Genomic DNA, 18999 nt, shown 5'->3' with positions numbered 1-18999 from the left:
AACTGACAATGACTGTGGTCTTTTGAGACACCTTGACCCGCTTGTGTAAGTAATTAATATTTGTTCCCTTCTAGTTCCTTATCTTTGTGTCTTAACACTCCAGTCCTCTCCGTTATCTTTCCGTCATCTCCTCATAATGCAGACTGTCCTCTGTTTAAGTCTAGGTGCTTTCTCTGCTCGGGTGTTCCAGGAAGATGTGTGTCTGAGTGCTGGGAACTTACATATCTGGGTGCTGTGAACACCCGCCACTCTTACAGCCCTATTTCTGGCTTTCCTTTCTTTTCTTTCCACACCCAGACATGCCCATTCACTTTCCATTCCTACCAGTCTTAATACTTTTATTAGAAATCTCTGTTTTCATGCATGGGTTTAATCAGTTTGGCTTTCTGCACCCAGTAGAATGTCTCCTCACTCCTTATAGATTGTCGATGATGGTCTATTTCTTCTTACATCACAAGCTAACAGTGAAGTTTCAATGTATATGAGTATCTGAACAGAGGGTGTCAAGAGAGTGGAACCAGGGCTCTTCTTGGTGGTGCCAAGCAGTAAGACAGGAGGCAACGGGTAGAAGCTGATGCACAGGAAGTTCCACGTGAACATGAGGAAGAACTTTAATGTGTGAGTGGCTGAGCACTGGAACAGATTGCTCAGAAAGGTTGTGGAGTCTCCCTTGCTGGAGATGTTCAAGAACCTTCTGGACACAATCTTGTGCCATGTACTCTGGGATGGCCCTGCCTGAGCAGGGAGGTTCAACCAGATGACCCACAGTGGTCCCTTGCACAGAATCCATTCTGTGTTTCTGTTTCTGTAATGAAGAATAGACGGGTGAGTGTTTGGGTTTTTTTCTACAGTATTTTCTGCTATTATGGGTATGAACAAAAGATCATGTTTCTAAAATAGCTCTTATTTCTGTACTGAATACATAAGTCTGTACATACAGTGTATGAGTTACGTGGTAAATACGATGCATAGTAGCTTGTAGGTATCAAGCCTTATATTAATTTGCAGTGCTCTCAAAAAACCAATGGGATCCATTGACTTGGTGAAATTCAAAAAAAAATCACGAAAATTATTGAAGTATTCAAATAGCAGCCAAATTAAGACAATATTTTTCAGGACAGTAAAAGATAGGATTCCTCCTCTTCAATTTCAGTAAGCTTAAACTAAGTCTAACTAGTCTTCTAGGTTTGATGTATGAAGTGTTTAGGGATAGGCATCTGCAACTGAATTGGAATGGAAGACTATAAATTTACAGATGGTCCAGAAAGATGATAAGGCAATTATTATTCATTATTTTTCACAAAAGAAGGGCTGTGGAAAACATAGCTAAACCAACATCCTCTCTTTAAAACCAACATGGTGTGTAAATTAAATCATTCTACACATTGTCGCAGGATGCAATTAAATAAAAAAAAATTAAGAAATTGTAGAACAGTTCAAGGATAGGTCTGTTGCTGGGTTATTGAATTTACTAATTTTACTTTGACATTTGCCTTGGGAAATACCTGTGCTTCTCAGTGAGATGGGGAGGATATACTGGGGACAAGTATTTCTAGCTACTGGCTAATATTGGAAACAGGAGATTATTCTGAATGGACTTTTGCCCTGATCAGTTTTGGGGTTTTATCTTGCTTTGTCTCCTTAGGTCTAAAGAGCATCACTGAAGTCACACTGCAGTAATATTGAGTAATCTCAGCACTGTCAGGATTTTTGTAAGCATAATGTTGCAAGAACAATTTATTGGAAAAGTTTTAAAGACAGTTCTGAGTTTGTTTTTCCAACGGAGCTCATGACAACAAGAGCAAAAGCTGACTTCTTCAATCACAATGATACTCATATTCAGAATTTTTGTGAGTTAAGTAGAAAAAAACAAAAAAATATTCTTAATTTTAAGAGATTGTACATAAAGATCTAATTTTAGTATTGGGAATGCTTTAGGTAGTGGATTTGGGTTTATTGGTGTAATAAGAATGGCAGAGAAAGGAAAAATGCTGAGGTTTTGATTTGGGTTTCTTGAAGGAGAAGGAGCTCTTCTGACCTTTTCAATGGAAACTTCTACTGGAGTGTGTTTCCAAGGGGGCTGAACTCCTGCCAGGATGAGGAGAACCTTTAAGCCACACCTCTCTTTTCTTGGCAAGAGCTGTAAGTATAGGGTTTCTATCCAGCACTTCTTCCTCTTACACAGAGTTTGAGTAATTCTACTTGGAAGAACTTGGCAATTCAAAATCAGGTTGTGACTAGCTGCTTGTCTTACTCTGGTTACACACTTGTTGCCAGTGACTCTGTATTCATGTACAGCCAAGACTGAAGCATCTGTTCCTATTGTGTCTTATGTTTTCCATCCTTCATGTTCTTTCATATTACCTTTCTGCACAGAAGCTCTTCCATTTGGTGTACATCAGCCTAGGACCTTCCAGAGTCTAGGTTGTGTGCTGTGATGCAATTTGTATTTCACTGCTCGGTCTGTTCTGTTTGACACTCTGGGTTCTTTGCCTGGCAACTCAACAAAGCAGAAATACTTGTGGCTTGAGGTTCTCCTGCCAGCAGGGACAAGGCAAGGCGTGGAACTGGGCCAGGAGCTGTTTCAGCCATTGCTGTTGGTGTCAATGACTATATGGTCCAGACAGGGTCATTCTAGAGGCCTCTGTGGAACTGAAAAAGCTTTGGGGGGTGTCAACCAGCATACAGAGCTCCAATATGGTGCATTATGCTAGGTGTCTTGGGGGGCTCTGATTTTCATATTTTGACAACAGCACTCTTTTCTGTGAGTGTATGTGATGGGTTTTGACCTTGGCTGGATGCCAGGCTCTCACCAAAGCCTCTCCATCATTCCACTCCTCAGCTGAAAAGGGTGGAGAAAATACAATGAAAGGCTCATAGGTCGAGACAAGGACAGGGAGAGATCACTCACCAGTTACTGTCATGGGCAAAACAGACTCAGTTTGGGGCAAAAAATGAATTTAATTTATTACCAATCAATTCAGAGTAGGATAATAAGAAGTAAACCTAAATCTAAAAAAACCCAGAAAAACAAGAAAAGAAATCTTCCTGCTATCCCTCCCTCCTTCTTGGACTTTACTTCTGATTCTCTACTTCACACTGCCTCAGCAGCACAGGTAGACAGGAAATGGAGGCTGTAGTCAGTTTGTTACATAGTGTCCTGCTCCACCATGGAGGACCATGGGCTGCAGGGGTACAGCTGCCTCACCATGGTCCTGCACCACAGGCTGCAGGGGAACCTCAGCTCCGGTGCCTGGAGCATCTCCATCTTAAATCTGTTGTCCCCAGGGCGCTACTGCCGTCACTGATGGGCTTGGACTTGGTCAGTGGCAGGTCTGTCTTGGAGCCAATTGGCACTGGCTACATTTGACATGGGGGAAGCTTCTGGCAGCTTCTCACAGAAGCCACCCCTGTAGCCCTCTGTTCCAAAGCCTGCCCATGCAAATCCAATACAAGAAATATGTAATTCTACATTGGGCATCTGATTGTCACTTCAGTTTACCTGACTGAAAGAGAGGTGACTATGTTTCCACTCAGAGTGTTGATTCTTAAAATAAGATATGCAGGTGGATTGGGAAAAGTGTCACAGAGTTTACAAGAAGAGCTTTCAAGAAGGTTATCTTCTGTGCACAGTTCTCGGTATCTTGCCTTGAAACAGGAAGTATTGAAAGGGAGCAAAGTCACCCACACATCCTGTTCTGGACATTCCAAGGTATAAACTGAAGATTTTGGTTCTTTTTCTTTCTTACTCCTAAATATTTACACATAAGTGGGTGGGATAGCAGAATAACAGGCTAAAATTCTGCTGAACTTTGGCTACTACAGTTTGAGTAGTTCTCTCTGTGATTGCTAACCTACTGCCAAACTTTCCTTCTACGACATCTGACTTTGGCATATAGTGCTACCCTGCTAGGTACTTAATATTTGAATAAGGGAAAAATGCAGAATGGTTTGATAATCTAGACTAGAATTTTAGAGGAAAATATGCCAGTTCTGACAGCCCAAGAGAGGTGAGGGTGCTGTGGCTATGTGTTCCCAGGTCCACTCAGTAGCAAGGCTATAAATGTCCTTCTAGTAGGCACAGACACATGGAGCACCCACCCCTCCCACCACCACCCCCCCCCCAATCTATAAATACATGGCTGGCCACACAGATCACAGACAGACACACAGAGTACTCACATAAACACAGGCAGCACCAACAACCTCGTCCTGCTCCCCTCTGTGGAGGGAGGTCACTAGGGAGAGTATACCTGTCTATACAAGATGGATCTCTCCAGTGGCTGGGCTCAGACACTCAGTCTGCCCAACAGTGGGCCTTTGGATCCCAGTCTCCACAGCTGTTGGCAGCTGGATGTATGAGACCCCAAGGCTGAACCCACTCTGTAGTTCCTGGCACAGACTGCATCACTCATCCCCCACACACCCCCTGAGCTGGCTGGGACTCCTCTGAGCCCACAGCTGACTCCACCCAAGCTCTCACCCTTAGAGACACACACACACACACACATACATGGCTCTCACTCCTGGAGACCCCAGATCTCACCAAATCTCTGGCAACTGGTGGGACTCCCCTGGACCCACCAATAACCTGCTCCTCCTTAGAGGAGCTCCTCTCACCTTAGAGACAGACAGACACAGACAGACACACACATGCCTGGTTCCCAAACCACTTCACATACTCTCAGGTATCTCTTGTTGGGCTCACACACTCACCACCACACCCACACTCACTGTCCACCATGGACATATGGGACCCTGTGACCTGAGATCCCACTCTGGTTGCTGCACTCAGACCATAACACACGTGTGCACAGAAAGCAGAGAGCCTGCACCCAGGAAAGAAAAAAGGAGTTTAAATAGGGAATAAAACAGACTGTATTTATCAGGCAAGGGACACGGACATACAAATGTACCAACCAGCTCCCTATTTGCATGTATCCAGCCCTTTTTATCTGTTTACCCCTCTATTTTCCCACATTTCTTTCTTCCCCAAATCAACTGGATGCCTGCCTTCTCCCCCTTTGGTTCCTACTCTAAACATCCCATAGTAAATCCTGAATAATCCCAAACTGCTCTTTCCCTGCATCCTATATGTTCCACCACCAGGCACCAACTCCCCCTAGTCAGAAAGGTGATATGGAGGGCTGTTCCTGATGACTCATTGTGGTGGACTCCATGTCTGGACACCAGAGTTGGTGACTCTGGTGGGCCAGCCTGGGGAAGGGTCCGGATAGGGTGTCCATTCCTTGTGAGTCCTTAACTCAGGATCCCTGCCTTCTATCATATCACTATTCTCCTTTTTGGGAATGTTTATCACTTAGCCTAACTTATAGCACTTTTCTGTGTAGCAGGAAAAAATGGAGAGGCTTTGTTTTTTACTTTTCTGGATGGCAGCTAGGGAAATTGCAACTCCAGGCCTATGTAGATGTCTAACTGGTCTGTTCTCCAGTCACCATATTCCAGTTTCTCCTCATGCAACCCTGCACAGACTCTAGGTACTACAGATCATGATTTGTATGCATAGTGGGACAGGTCAAAGACATTTTTGCTAGAAATATAATTATGAAGAATGTTGACACTGGAATATGTGAACATCTCAGAATGGAAATGGAAACTTTTGCTTCGTGCTCCCAACACCATGCTATTCATCCCAACAGCTGCTCTTTTGCTCAACAATAGATATGAAGATTGATAACTTGATTTAATATTCCTAGGAAAACATTCAAACTTCATTCTTCTTATTAGCATCATGGTCAGTTTAGAGTTCCTAGAATTTGTACATATAGGATTTCTTAAATTGCTTCACAGATGAAGATTAATGGGCTGGCTAAGGTTGCACAGGTAATCCTTTCTTGTGCCATTTTCATGGAGGTAGCTTTGCAAAAGCAAAAATTCCAGTTATCTCTTCTCGAAGTTGGATCTTGCTGATGCCACACCACACTTCTACCAGACCGCTTGAGGCCTACATTTGGCCAGCTGCCAGCGTGCTAGAAGGACAAGTGACTTATTCAAATGTGCTGGGGATGTCTGTAGTACAGAATAAAAGAGTGGTGGCAGCTCTGCTGATGAATTTGTCCTCAGAATAAGAACAAAATCAGGACACATTCTTGATGCAGAGGCTTGAATAGAGTCTCTCTCTTTACAGTGGCTGAAAGACAAATTCAGCCTAAAAGTAAGGGCATGATGAAGGAAACTCTAGCAGTATAGAAAATTAACCATTGTTATAATTTATCAAGGGCAGCCATGCCCTTCAGTGCACAAATTTCATCTCAAGATGAATTCAGGCATACATTCCAGTACAAGAAAGGCTTTTGAGCTTGAAATAACATATATAGAGACAATCTTAAAGTGCCATAATGCACAAGGTTGGACTAGAGGATTATTCTTGTTCTTTAAATCCTTACTCTTCATATAGTTCCCATCTGCAAGAAAAAGTAGCCTTGTTAGTATGTGCTAAAGGTGTAGTGTTTCTAAAGTGAGCACATATGCAAATGGAAAAACTGAGATGGGTAATGGGGAGACGGTTTTCCCATAATGGTTATAGGGTGGTAAAACAGCAGCTGGTGGTTTCTGTGCTAGGATACCGACACATTAAAAATATACCTTTCTCCATTAGCAAGATTAAACTACACAATTTGCATAAAGAAGAAGCTAATGCAATGTTGCAATGAACAAATGCTGGGTGAAAGAGAGAAACACAATAGAAGAAGAGTTCAACAGACCAGAAAGAGATTTAGGATAGTGAAAAGCAGTAGAAAGGAAGAAGAGGTCATTGTGTTTGCAAAAGATGAAGCCACTGTAATACAGTGTGGGACCTGTTGGTGCAAAGTCCCACTCAGTGAGAAGAACTGGATCACCATTTTTTGAAATTTCTTTCTTTCTTTGAAATTTCTTTCTTTCTTTCTTTCTTTCCTTCTTTCCTTCTTTTCTTCTTTCCTTCTTTCCTTCTTTCCTTCTTTCTCTTTCTTTCTTTCTTTCTTTCTCTCTCTCTCTCTTTCTCTTATCTCTCTCTTTCTCTCTTTTTCTTTCTCTCTTTCTCTCCTTCCCTCCTTCTTTCCAGAGCATCACTAAAAATTCACATGCCTGGTACATCACACATACCTACTTGAATGCCTTTCTTCATGAGAAAAATTGTATCTTTCATCAAGGTAATGTATTTTTTTAAACTGTCAGAATCATTCCAATGAAATGCATGAAGAAATCAATAGCAGAATTGTATTAAAGAAAAGCCACAGCTTTGCTCACAGTTAAAGGTTTCAAGTTCAATAACATTGGACTTTAAAGAGAAGGAAAGAAATTTCCTTCATTTTTTATATAATGCACTTAATGCACCATGCAGAGAAGAATAGAAGTACTGTCCAATAGACCCTTTGTGTTTTCTTCAACCTTTGCTATCAGCTTTCTTTTCCATTTCTTTTTAATTCTCGTTGTTCATTTTCAAAAAAAGACCCCTCCACTGCAAGCAAAGCTTAATTACTTCCAGTGGCACTGCACTAGATATCACTGCATCCTGTCACAAACCACATCTGAGATGTTTAGAGAATTGTCTTTTATTTTGAAATATTGGTAGAAATGGCATTCCTGAGTCTCTTCTTTCTAAAGTAAGAAAGATAAAAAAAAGATAAAAGATTGGACTATCATAATGAGTACATTTTTTTCAAACAAACCTGTTCTCAGTATGATAATACACAGTGAGGAGAAGAACCAGATAAGCAAGATGTAATTTCCTTCTGTCACAAATAAAACTAGTTATTGACATTTATTTTCTTTGGCAGTCCTTTTCTGTCACAAATGCAGGACTAACCCAAAAAAGCTGCTGTTGTTTAGAACTATTCTTAACTACCTAGCTAATGTCCTGGCTATACCTTAGGTATGCTGTCTGCAGTGTTAGTCTCTTTGGTGTCTCTAAGCTGTCTTCTTCCTTTTAAATCTACTTCAGGCAGTCATTTATCACAACCTCCCTTTGAACTGAACCTGCTTTCTTCCCTTGCTGTCTTTGAATATTCCTCCCACCGACAGCTACTCTTTCTTTACATTCTTTTTGCATTACTTTTGTGTGGGTTTTTCTGCCAGCTAACTATCACAAGAGATTTTTGCTGTCTAATTTTAAATAGCATTTCTAATAGAAGACTGTTTACTTTTCTAAAGTAAATACTTTTCTGGTGAAGGAGAAAGGATTTCTGCCAAGGAGAAGACAATTGCCTGTATCCTTACAAATACTTAAACCGGGGTTTAGGTTCACATGGTCTGACTATCTCTGTGTTAATAATCTGCCTGGTGGATTAACACTTCTCTATTAACGTTTCCCTTTCCCACTCTAATTGAAAAACTGGTTATCTTCCACCAGTAACAAACTCTGACTAAGTTTCCACATGAAAATCAGAGTCTCTAGGAACACTTATGAAAACATGAATGTGTTTAAGGACCTGGTGTCCAGGGACAATAACACTGACTGACAGTATAGCCTTGTCACCACTTGCTCCCATATCTGTGGCATTGTTTTGGGCTGTTGACTCTCCACCCCAGAGAGCAGTTTCCGTTTGACACAAAGGGCTCTGAGTCCATCAGCAGTTTTCCCACGTCCTGCAATAATGCAAACAGCAATGGCAAGGTATCTCTTGGCTCTTTTTTTCAAAAATCCTATCAAAGTGCTCCTCCTTTCAGGGGAGGAAAAAAAAGGGTGCTGATGAACCCTTATTTGTCTCCTCACATGCGCAATAGTAATGCTTTTAGCCAGTCTGTACCAACTTTGTCTTCTCTCTTCTTCATGGGTTTAGACTGGATAGAGGCATGGTTTCTGGTTGAAATTTCCAAACTGGAAGAGAAAGGGAGCAGACATGCTGACCAAAAGACTGCTGGAATGCTCGGCTATGGTAGGAATAAAAAAAATTGAAAGGATGTTTATTTTCAGGTTAGGAGTACATCTAAGGCCTTTCCTAAGAGCAGATAAAACAAGTAGATAGGAATAATAAAAATTCAATACATTAATTAATCTGATTACATTTATCTGATCCTAGTTGAAGTGGAAGTTAATATCAAAAGAGTAACTTGTAGTTTGAAGTTGTGCAGTGCCTATCCCTTCCCCTACAGAAGCCTCTGTAGTATCCTGTGTGTCTCCTGTATGTCTCCTTCTTACCATCCAAGTGCTGAAGTGCAGGGTGACCTAGAATCTGGGAGAGCAGATAGATGACTGACGGTGCTTTGACCCATATTTGTAAGGCAATGATACAACAGCAATCCTGTCTTTAAAATGTCAGGGATTGCCTCATACTAGCTGGTTCAAACTGTTTAAAGTAGACCGTGACACCTCCTTTTGCAAAAAGACAGATTTTTAGTATTCACCAAGTAGTGAATTTACAAGTCAAGTTCTGACAGGTCAGATCATTTATCTTTTTTCTTTTTTTTTTTTTTTTTTTTGTAAAGTGAGGGCAGCTTTCATATCCCAGATTCGCACTTCATTCCCTGTCTCTTCTATGTCAGCACACACCACTCTTACTGCAGTCACTTAAGTGAGTTGGAAGTGAAGGGAGCAGGAGCGTCAAGATGTGTGGGGAGAGTCAAAGCACTGCCTCTACTTGCAGGGGAGGATGTGATGAGAGAAGGTTAAAGGCTGCTGCTGAAGTTAGACCGGATGAGGAACACACTGGTTTAGTGGAAAGTGTCCCTGCCACTAGACAGGGACCTGGCATGGGGGTTGGAACTAGATGATCTTTAAGATCCCTTCCAAACCAAATAATTCTATGATTCTATGAAACACTGAAAGGATCTATGGCAAAGGCTTGTGGGAAGATGAAGTGAGAGCAGGAAGAGACCTGGGACAGGATAGTGTCTTTGAGAAACCTTGTGTTGGTATTGCTCTTCTGTGTGCCTATGGGCATCCTGATAACATTTTGTCAATGGATGAAGGCACAGGAGGGATAACTGTGTATAATCATTCTTGTGGAAAGATTAATGACGAAGACCTGGTAGAGGCAAATTCGTTTGCTTTAAATAATCTCTTGTACTTAACCAGTGGCTTGGCAGCTTCCCTTGTTTTCCCTGTGCAATGCTCTAATGAAATAGCATGGACAAATCCCAGGGCTATTTCCCTAGTTACTGTTGTCCTGGCAGAGTGTTTAATGCACATTCATGACATTCAAAGACATCTCCCTGCTCCACCACATCAGTCTCTTGTGTATGTTGAGGGATTGAACACTATCCTGGGTTTCCGCCTCTAGTCTCTCTCTTACACATGTAAATTGTCCACTGGTTTAGCCCATGTCAGACACGGCCACATTTCTGCAGTACAGGCTTTACAACAGGTGCCAGCAGGCCCTTTGCTGCTGGTTTGCATGGTGGTGCCTTGTGTGAAGGACTTTTCAGACCTGCCTTGAGGGCTGCCTGTCCCAAATGAAGATGGCAAGTATTAATGGGTGAGAAAGGGGGCAGAGTACAGCCATTAATTATCAGGAGAGTCCAAGCCCACTGTCAGCTCAACTTTTCAGAGAGAGGCAATATATAAAAATACCGTCTTTTTGTAAAACTTCCCCAGTCTGTCAAATCCTCTATGTTAAAAAAAAATGGCATATGAGACAAAAGATATTTTCAGAAAGCATCTGCTGTAAACAAAAATATGCCCATGTGTGTGACTGCATATAATAGATACACACAACTTATGAGAGTGCTGCAAAACCAACTAGATTTTGTTTGTGGATATATATGGAGACCATTTTCATAGTCTGCGTGTGCACACATACACACATTTAAATACACAATGGTAAGAGATCTCTTTTTAAATTCAGTACTTTTCTATCTCCAGTAGTTTTTTCACTCAGCAGTGGTGCCAAGAATATCAGAATTTATTGTTAAAAATTGTGTCCCTGGACAGTGGTATTGTACCAGGTGCTTTTACCACCTTGATGTGCCAACTAACCTCGTGAGTGGGAACTGGAATTGCTGTAACTGGACAATTATTTTTCACTGGTTACAGTATACGTCCCTAAAAAATACTATTTTTCTGAATGTAAGTGGTTGTAGCTATCCTCTGTCTAGTCAGGCATATCTACACAAGCATAAAACATTCTCAACGTTTAATGGCTTTGGACTTAGATATGAACCTCAGGATTAGCACCTGCCTTTAGCGAGAGCTGAACACTTTCAGCTTTTCAGTGTAAACCGTGCCTGTGAAAGAGAAGTGGAAAGGATGTTAAGATTATTCTGCAACTCCACTATAGTTATGAATGACCAAAACACAAAGATAGCCTTTTTTTTCCCCCCCTGAAATCTAGATGAGATTAAGAGGAATGCCTGAAATGTGAATCTCAGGAGAGGTAATATTCGAACATACACAATGAAGTAAAAGGTAGAAATGTAGCATGAGCCAAGACTTGTTGGTTTACTTAGAAAACTAATTCAGGTTTCAAAGTTTCTGTGTTAGTCAAAGAACCCCACATGGGACTTAGAGTAGCAACCACAGTTAATTTTCTGCTTTAGCTTTTTGAAAGTTGATGTCTAACCATTGAAAGATGAAAATTAATTAATGTATTTTTACTGTAGATATGTAAAGAGAGAGAAATAGTATCAAAATTAGTACCCCTCAATTTGCTGCGTTTGAGTCGTTCCAATCTGCTGTATGTGAATTTCTGTGGAGACTTAATTTAGTGACTGAGCCAATTTAAATAATAGTGGTACACAGGCTGCTTTCATAATGCAGCATCCAGGTGCCTTTGGCAAAGTCCATGTACTAACAGTTCAATTCCACTCTTCTATCATACATGTTCTACAAACCATTTAAGAAAATCAATAATTTAAAAATCTTTTTGTCTAATACAGGAAAACCAATTTATACCCTTTATGGTCTGACAGCTTCATTTTTATTTCTTGAAGAAAAAAACCACTTAAATCCTAAACCCAATTTTGAGTTATACAATTGTTAAAAAGCCTCAGAAATTAGTAAGCAGCTTTTAGAAATGTTTAACTTAAAAACAGTCAGGAAGGGGTTTTTTTGTTTGGTTTTTATTTTTTCTTTTACATTTGTTTAAAAAATTTATATTCTCTCAAAATGAGACCTTTGTGCCAAGTTTCATTCTGGAGCACAGCTTTACAGCTGAGCTAAAACCCCCTATAATAGGAGAAAAGTGACAGACCCTTAACTATAGTAGCATGAACAGCAGTGCTATAATTCCTGGGTGAACTTTGTCCCTGGATGTGTGTTTTTGGAGTGTGCCGGGGTGACATTCAGCCTCTACATTCATTTTTATGATAATTCAGAGTAAATTGTGGTGCAATAAACTCTTCAAGCCTGTCTTTCTTGTGAAAGCCATGAATCAATCAGCTGCAGGCTTTTTTGGGTCTTTTCAATGTATAGTGATCATTTAGATTTGACATGCATTGTGAGACCTTGGCTTAGCTCCTCTCTATGGTCTGTCATTAATTCCAGCCTTTACTGTTCTGAAGTACAGTGAAGGATGACTGAGAAATCATTGCCCCTCTTCAGCTCTGTTATTGCACAAAATAGCAGCGCAATAATTTTTTGTCAATGTTTTACTCTAAAAGCTTTCTACATCAGTTTTGAAAAGGAAGCAATAAAGCCCATTCAATGGTATGAATAAAAATCCTTTGAGGTTTAGGCGCAGGGCTGCTTTTCTTCAGCTGGTAATCAAATTGGAGCTAAAATGAAATTGAGTTTTCTTATGAAAATAGCCTTTGTTGCTGGGAAGGCTGGTAATTCATAAACAATAACCTGCTCTTTTGTGTGGATAATAATATATTCATGTTCTTTCAATAGGGTAAAAGCCAGACCTAGTGCATTATGGTACAGTAAAAATAGCAGAAGGAGCTTGCTGGAATAATCTTGAAGAAGAGATGTAGCATTCGGTGACTTAAGCTTTCAGCTCCCATCTGAAACTGTACTTTGCTTTTATTTGCAAGCCGGGTTTTAGTTGTTGATTTGTTGCCGCTATACAATATTTGGTTAATTGTGGAAGATCTCAAGCTGTGCTCATCACTGCTCCTGCGAAAGCTGCTGCCAGCTGCTAGAAACAGAGCCTGCTGCTACAGGATGTACACTATTCACAGGAGCAGCCTCTCAGCGCTGATTATCACTGAAGAGTTCCCTGCTCTCCATCACTCTGCGCCCTGCACGCAACCGGACTGCGGAGCGCAGGGAGGTAGGCTGCCTGCCCTCTCCTCAGGGTAAGGTTAAAGGCGTGCAACGGGGCTGCGGAGGGAGCGGTGGGCGAACTTGGCTCGGGATTTTCCAAGCGCTGATGGGGAAACAGGCTCCCAGCCCCTGTGAGGATGACATGGGCTCAGTCACTTTGGAGCCAAGCAGGGGCTGGAGGAGGACATGAGGAGAAAGAGTGAAGGTTTCCAAGTGCACTATGAGGTGCTCTTGGAAATGTTGCCTTGAGGCTCAGTGTTTTTTTCTAACTAGCCAGGTGAGACTTTGGAGGTTTGATCCAGCACTGGTTCTTGTTGTATTGGCATACCCCCTTGTCACATCTGTGTTTTGTGACTCCATGCTAAAGGTCTTGGTACGAGTGGAGGATGCTCCCCAGATAGGTTGTGTGAGCAAAGGCAAGAGGCTGGCAGAAAACTCTTGGAGCGTGCCCTGTCTGTAGTGACTTTTCTTTGCCTCAGCTCAGGGGAAGTGGAGGGTAAACTTCAGTCTGAGTACCTGAAATTACCTCCTTCCTGCTCCTCTCTATCAGTTTATGCTTTTAAATTGTTGATGCCTTTGATAGTGTTGAGCTCTGAGTGATGATAAAAAAATTTGCATGCAGACATGGACATGCAAAAATGATGATTTGGAGTCTGTTTACGTGTAAAAAGCACACTTGATCAGCCTCACCAGTGCTGAAGTGAGAGATTGCTTAAGGATATAGTCGAATTTTGACTAGTCTTCCTGCCTGGGTTACAGAAGTAATACTAAACCCTCTCGTTAGAGTGCCCAGGGAGATGCAGTGTGAGACATCACAGCTGATCAAAACTGTGCTATTACTGGTGGATTTCAGTGACAGGGAGGACTAGAGGACTGACCGTGTCTTGGTGGCAAGTCGGAAGTAGCTTTGCAAAGGGCTTTCTTACAGTGAAAGGGTTCATAATCCAGACTCTGCAAACCACATTCTTTTTAACTGAAACAAGGAATGGATTAATACCAGCTGTATTGTTCTCCTTACAAACGTACCCAAGGCTTGAGAAAAGCTTAAAAAACCCCAAACCAGAACATACCCTAGGCAGATAGAAACTAAATAAGAGTATAAGTGCAAAGTCTTACAATGGGGATTATTTTCAAAGTAACATTGGTGTTCTATCTGTACCGTATGCAAGGCTGTCTTGAAGTAGTTGCAGAGGTTTGAGGTTTTTATTCATTTTAAACAGTGAAATTACATGCTTAACAAAAGGAACTTTTAAAGGCACAGTGGTAACTGACAGTCAAAGCAATATATGTCATTATCCAATTAGTACACACAAGTGTGTTTTTATTATTCACTTAACATACCTCTGTGTTTGGCTCTCAGAAATACAGTGGTTTATTTCTCAAAGTGTTCTAAGACTGGTATGTGTTTTACTGCTGCAACTGGAGTAATATTTTTGTACATTAAAAGTATTTATATTTATATTGTTGTTGCTCATTGGGTTAACTCTGTTTAAAGAATAATTTCTGAAATCAAAAATTGTGAGTAAGTGCTGGTTAGACAAAATGTAGCATGCACTCAATTCTAGTTTTCTTCACAACTGCTTTATCTTCCATCCAAAGCTGAATTGAGATAAATAATATTGCTTGTGTTTAAAAGAATGATAATGTAACTAAATTTTCAAGTGCATTTGAATGAGATGTATGTTAGCATATAATAGAGCATCTGTTGGTACTTGCTAATATGAGCACAGAGAGTCTATTCAGTAGAACCAACCTTTTTGTTTTGGTGAAAAATAAACTATCTAGCAATGTGTTTTTGGCATTTGTTTCATTGGAAGACCAGTGAACTGACAGATGTGGTGGTGATTAGTTTTTTGACTACAAGCTTAGCAGAGTTCTGGTGCATTGCATTTCCAGATTTCTTTAGGAGGAAACATTTCAGTTGTAGTTGGACAGTGCTGTTTTCCTAGCACCAAATAGGTAAAATAAGTATAACAAATTTGTCAAAGAATCCACATTATCTACAGCTTTAGAAAGAATTTAGCTTCTTTTTCTATATTTAAATAAGATTCAGTGAATGTGTTTCAAGTGGAGTATGTTTTCTAATGTTTCTGATGTTGGATTCACCTTTGTCATGGAAATGCATGCTTTGTTCTGGGATTCATGCAGAAATGATGCTTCTTTTAGGTATACATGCTCTAACGAAGCTCTGGTATGTGCATAGACGTGCATGAAAACAGTCTTTAAATTTCACTAACATTAGATATTTCCCATACTGACAGCACCAGAGTGGGACAGCTGTGTACTAAAGAAAGTACAAGCTTTCCATGAGAGAACTGTTAATGCATTGCATCTCCTACCCAAGTATTATTCTGTTATTTAGCAGTGAGTGCTATGAATTATGAATAATTGCTTAACAGTGAAACACTGTAAGACCTCCAAACTAATTTCTTGCTGCCTATTTTAGACTATAAGTAAATATGTTTATCAATGTTAACTTTATTACTGCTGTAACTCTCAAAAGTAGCTATTTTCAACTGCAATTAGCATTTCTAAGTTTACAAAGGAACACTTTTGCAGTCTGTGCAGCCATGAATTACATGTTATTTATTACAACACCCAAAATTGTCCCCTGTTGACAAAGTTGGCTGGACAATGTACATTTGCCTTGAAATTTTAAATTTCTACTGATGCTGTAGCACAAGTTCTTTCATTGCAGAAAATAAGGTAGTTGAAGGCCATAAAACCCTGACGTATAATAAAAATTAATATATTTAGGTTTGGCATATTTTATCTAATCAATGCATTCTACCAGTGGGTTAAAAAAACCCTGACCTTTAAGATGAGAAGGTAAACTAAGTGAATTAAGTTACAAATGTATTTTTGCACATTTGCTTTTTCTGTACTAACTGTATTTAAATTTTTCAGCCTTCTTTTTCAAGTAGTTTGTGGTCAACTTGGCTGGATTTGCATGTAGTTTTTTTAAAAAGAGAGTATTTAGTAACGCATATCTGGATAATTTATTCATATTAGAATTCTGGTGTTAGAATAGCTCTGACACAAGGCTTATTTGAAAGGCTTTAAAATGTGTAAAAATAATACTTTAGAAGAAAATTATATTAAAGAATTTTTTTCAATAATGACAATAATGAAGGTCACAAAGTGCAACTCATATCATTTAGAAGAATATCTATTGAGTGCTGTTTCACAGACCTTCCCGATTTTACACTTCTAATTGTTATGTTTGCTTAAACTTTGTAGATTTTAGTAAAATGCTGTACTTCATGTGAATTGCAGGCATTAAAGTTCAGAGCAGTATTAAGACTCTATACTTTCATGCCTGTCTACTTCAATACTTGAAAACTGAGAGCTTGTTTACGGGTGACTTTTTATTTTCAAGGTAAATATGAGGTTAGCAGACTTCAATTTTTATTGTGTTTTCAGTTTTCAATGCACTCTGCCTTGTCGGTGTACTTGAAACCACGTGGTGCATATAAAATGAAAAGCTTCAAGTATTTTTATTAAGACATCCAGGAAGAGCTCTGTAAACAAGACTTTGCCTTCTAGTGCTCAAGCTTTGCATTGTCACCTGTTGTAAACACACTCTTACTTCCTCATTCTGAAATGTGGCCAGAAAAAATAGAGCAGACCTCTAATGTGTGTGGTGCTTTCCTAATGTAGCTATTTGAATATCAGTGTTCTGCTTTGAAATAGGAATTACCTGTTTAATGAGGAGAACTGATCCCTCAACATTTCTTAGTGTGCATGATGGCCTGAAGGTAACATTATTTTACAGTGTAATGCAACTCATTTTACCCAAACTGTTCTGAAAGACAGTTGAAGCAGCATCTTTCTGCTTTAGGTTCTCAAGCACAGAACATATAAGTCAATAAAAGTAAGATATTTTGCTGGCAGGTGGGTTACTTAAGGGGATTCAGGAGTTGAAAGAAAGTATGGATCCCACTTTAGTAGCCTACAGTTGTTCAAAACAGGCTGGAAATAAGCAGAGGAAAATCAACTCAACAATGAGCTGAAGCAAAATTCCTCCAATTTGCTGTTACAAATGGGAAACCAGGATCCTAACTCTCCCCTGTCTAGTATTTTGCTGTTTCTCTGGCAGCCTCAGAAAGTAGGTGAAAAAATGGAGGCCAGCATGGCAGCTGTGTTGCAGTTCAAAGGCCAGGGTTAGATTATAAAACTGCTGGAGGAGGAAATGGTGTCTGGACACAACGAATTTCTGGCACCACAGACAACCCCAAAACATTAGTAGTGTAAATATAAAAAAAGTACTGGCTGCAGCTGGAGGGAGTTTTAAGTCACTTTACGTAGCTGTGAAGAATCAGATGTCTAAGGAAGTAAATTCTTGATCAAATGATCTCTCACATTTCTAGAATCATCTTTGATGCTACTGGCCAGAGAGAGAATATATGTTGCAAAATCAGACCAATACTTCTTGGGTAAATTGAGTACATACATACAGAAGGAAATAGAAATTGGCAGTTCTTAGGAATATAGAGAAGGCTCCCACAAAGTATGAAACAGTCCATTTTTTTTTAAATTTACTTGTGCCTTGACAGTACTTTTTTCTTTTTCTTTATCTGTCCATGGAATATTTTTTTTCTCACTGGTTTTCTTACCTCTTTGCTAAACAATTTAATATTCTCTTAATTTTAGCTTAACTTTGCTCAAAGCACTGGTCTTGATTTCCTCAGAGCATCCCATCACTTACAAATATCTGTAAATAATTTGAAATCAGATGTGAAAGTGATGGGAAACACTGAGAAATCAGATGTGCAGTCCAAGTAAAATGCTAGCTTTGCACAATTTTTCAGATCACTTTTTTTGTCAGATGTAAAAGCACTGAAGTTGAACAGATTTTCTGTTTTGCTCCTTAAGCCATCCATGTTTCCTAGCATTAAGATAGTCTACAAAAAATTATGCTTACACTACCACACCGAAGCCAAATAGATAACATCCATCTCAGAATAACTGGAGCAAGAAGTAATTGGTGCATCCACTCCACAGTACCATAACAAAAGGAAAAATTTAAGGGTAATCATTATTCTAAGTGTTATGGGTACTCATTTTTATAGTCTAGGCTTGTAGCACATTTGAAGTATTAAACAGCCATCCTCAGACACTTAGACAGCCTTTTTTCCATACACTGCTTACACTGAAGAAAGAGCACAGCTCATACTTCTACCAATCAGCAAAGATACAAAACTTACAGAGTTATAAAAATGTCATTTCAGTCTCCCTAGGAAATGGAACATCCAGCTGCAAAGCATTTATGAAGTACATCAAATATTTCATATCTCATAGCAGCTAGTAAAATATCTCTTGATTTATCTGTCTGAGAGCTCATCTCCAGTGTTTTTTTGGAGCTGGTCTTAATCTTTCATCAAGGTCTTTCATAGAAGTTTTTAATCATATTGGAATTGTGAAAATGTTTCTTTTGAACCATATTGGAAATGTGACTTTATGTTGCTTTAACTGTTAATTTTTAACAAAATCAATGCAAGCATGCCAATAAATGTTAAAGGATAAAATGACATTGGACTCTACAGTTGTTTTATTAGGCTGAGCTGCAAATATGTAAGATGAATAACAGACTACTGATTAAAAATTGACTTCACACGCCGATATAACTGTACTGAAACCATTGAAATTATTTGTTCATAAGTTCATAAGAAGACTTACTGTAATGAGTTTTTGAAGTGAATTGAATAGTTTCAACAGGTCTTCAAACCAGAATAATAATTTGAATGAAACTTTACTGCCTGTTAACTTAATAAAGCCTTGCAGCACTTACAATCAAGTGACACCCCGATTAATCTAATGGAATAAGAATGTGTGACTTGAGTGACTCAAATTTG

This window comes from Lepidothrix coronata, unplaced genomic scaffold, assembly GCF_001604755.1.
Source record: "Lepidothrix coronata isolate B3197 unplaced genomic scaffold, Lepidothrix_coronata-1.0 Scaffold60, whole genome shotgun sequence".
In the NCBI taxonomy this organism is placed as follows: Eukaryota; Metazoa; Chordata; class Aves; order Passeriformes; family Pipridae; genus Lepidothrix; species Lepidothrix coronata.
Note: the sequence above shows the minus strand (reverse complement) of the source record.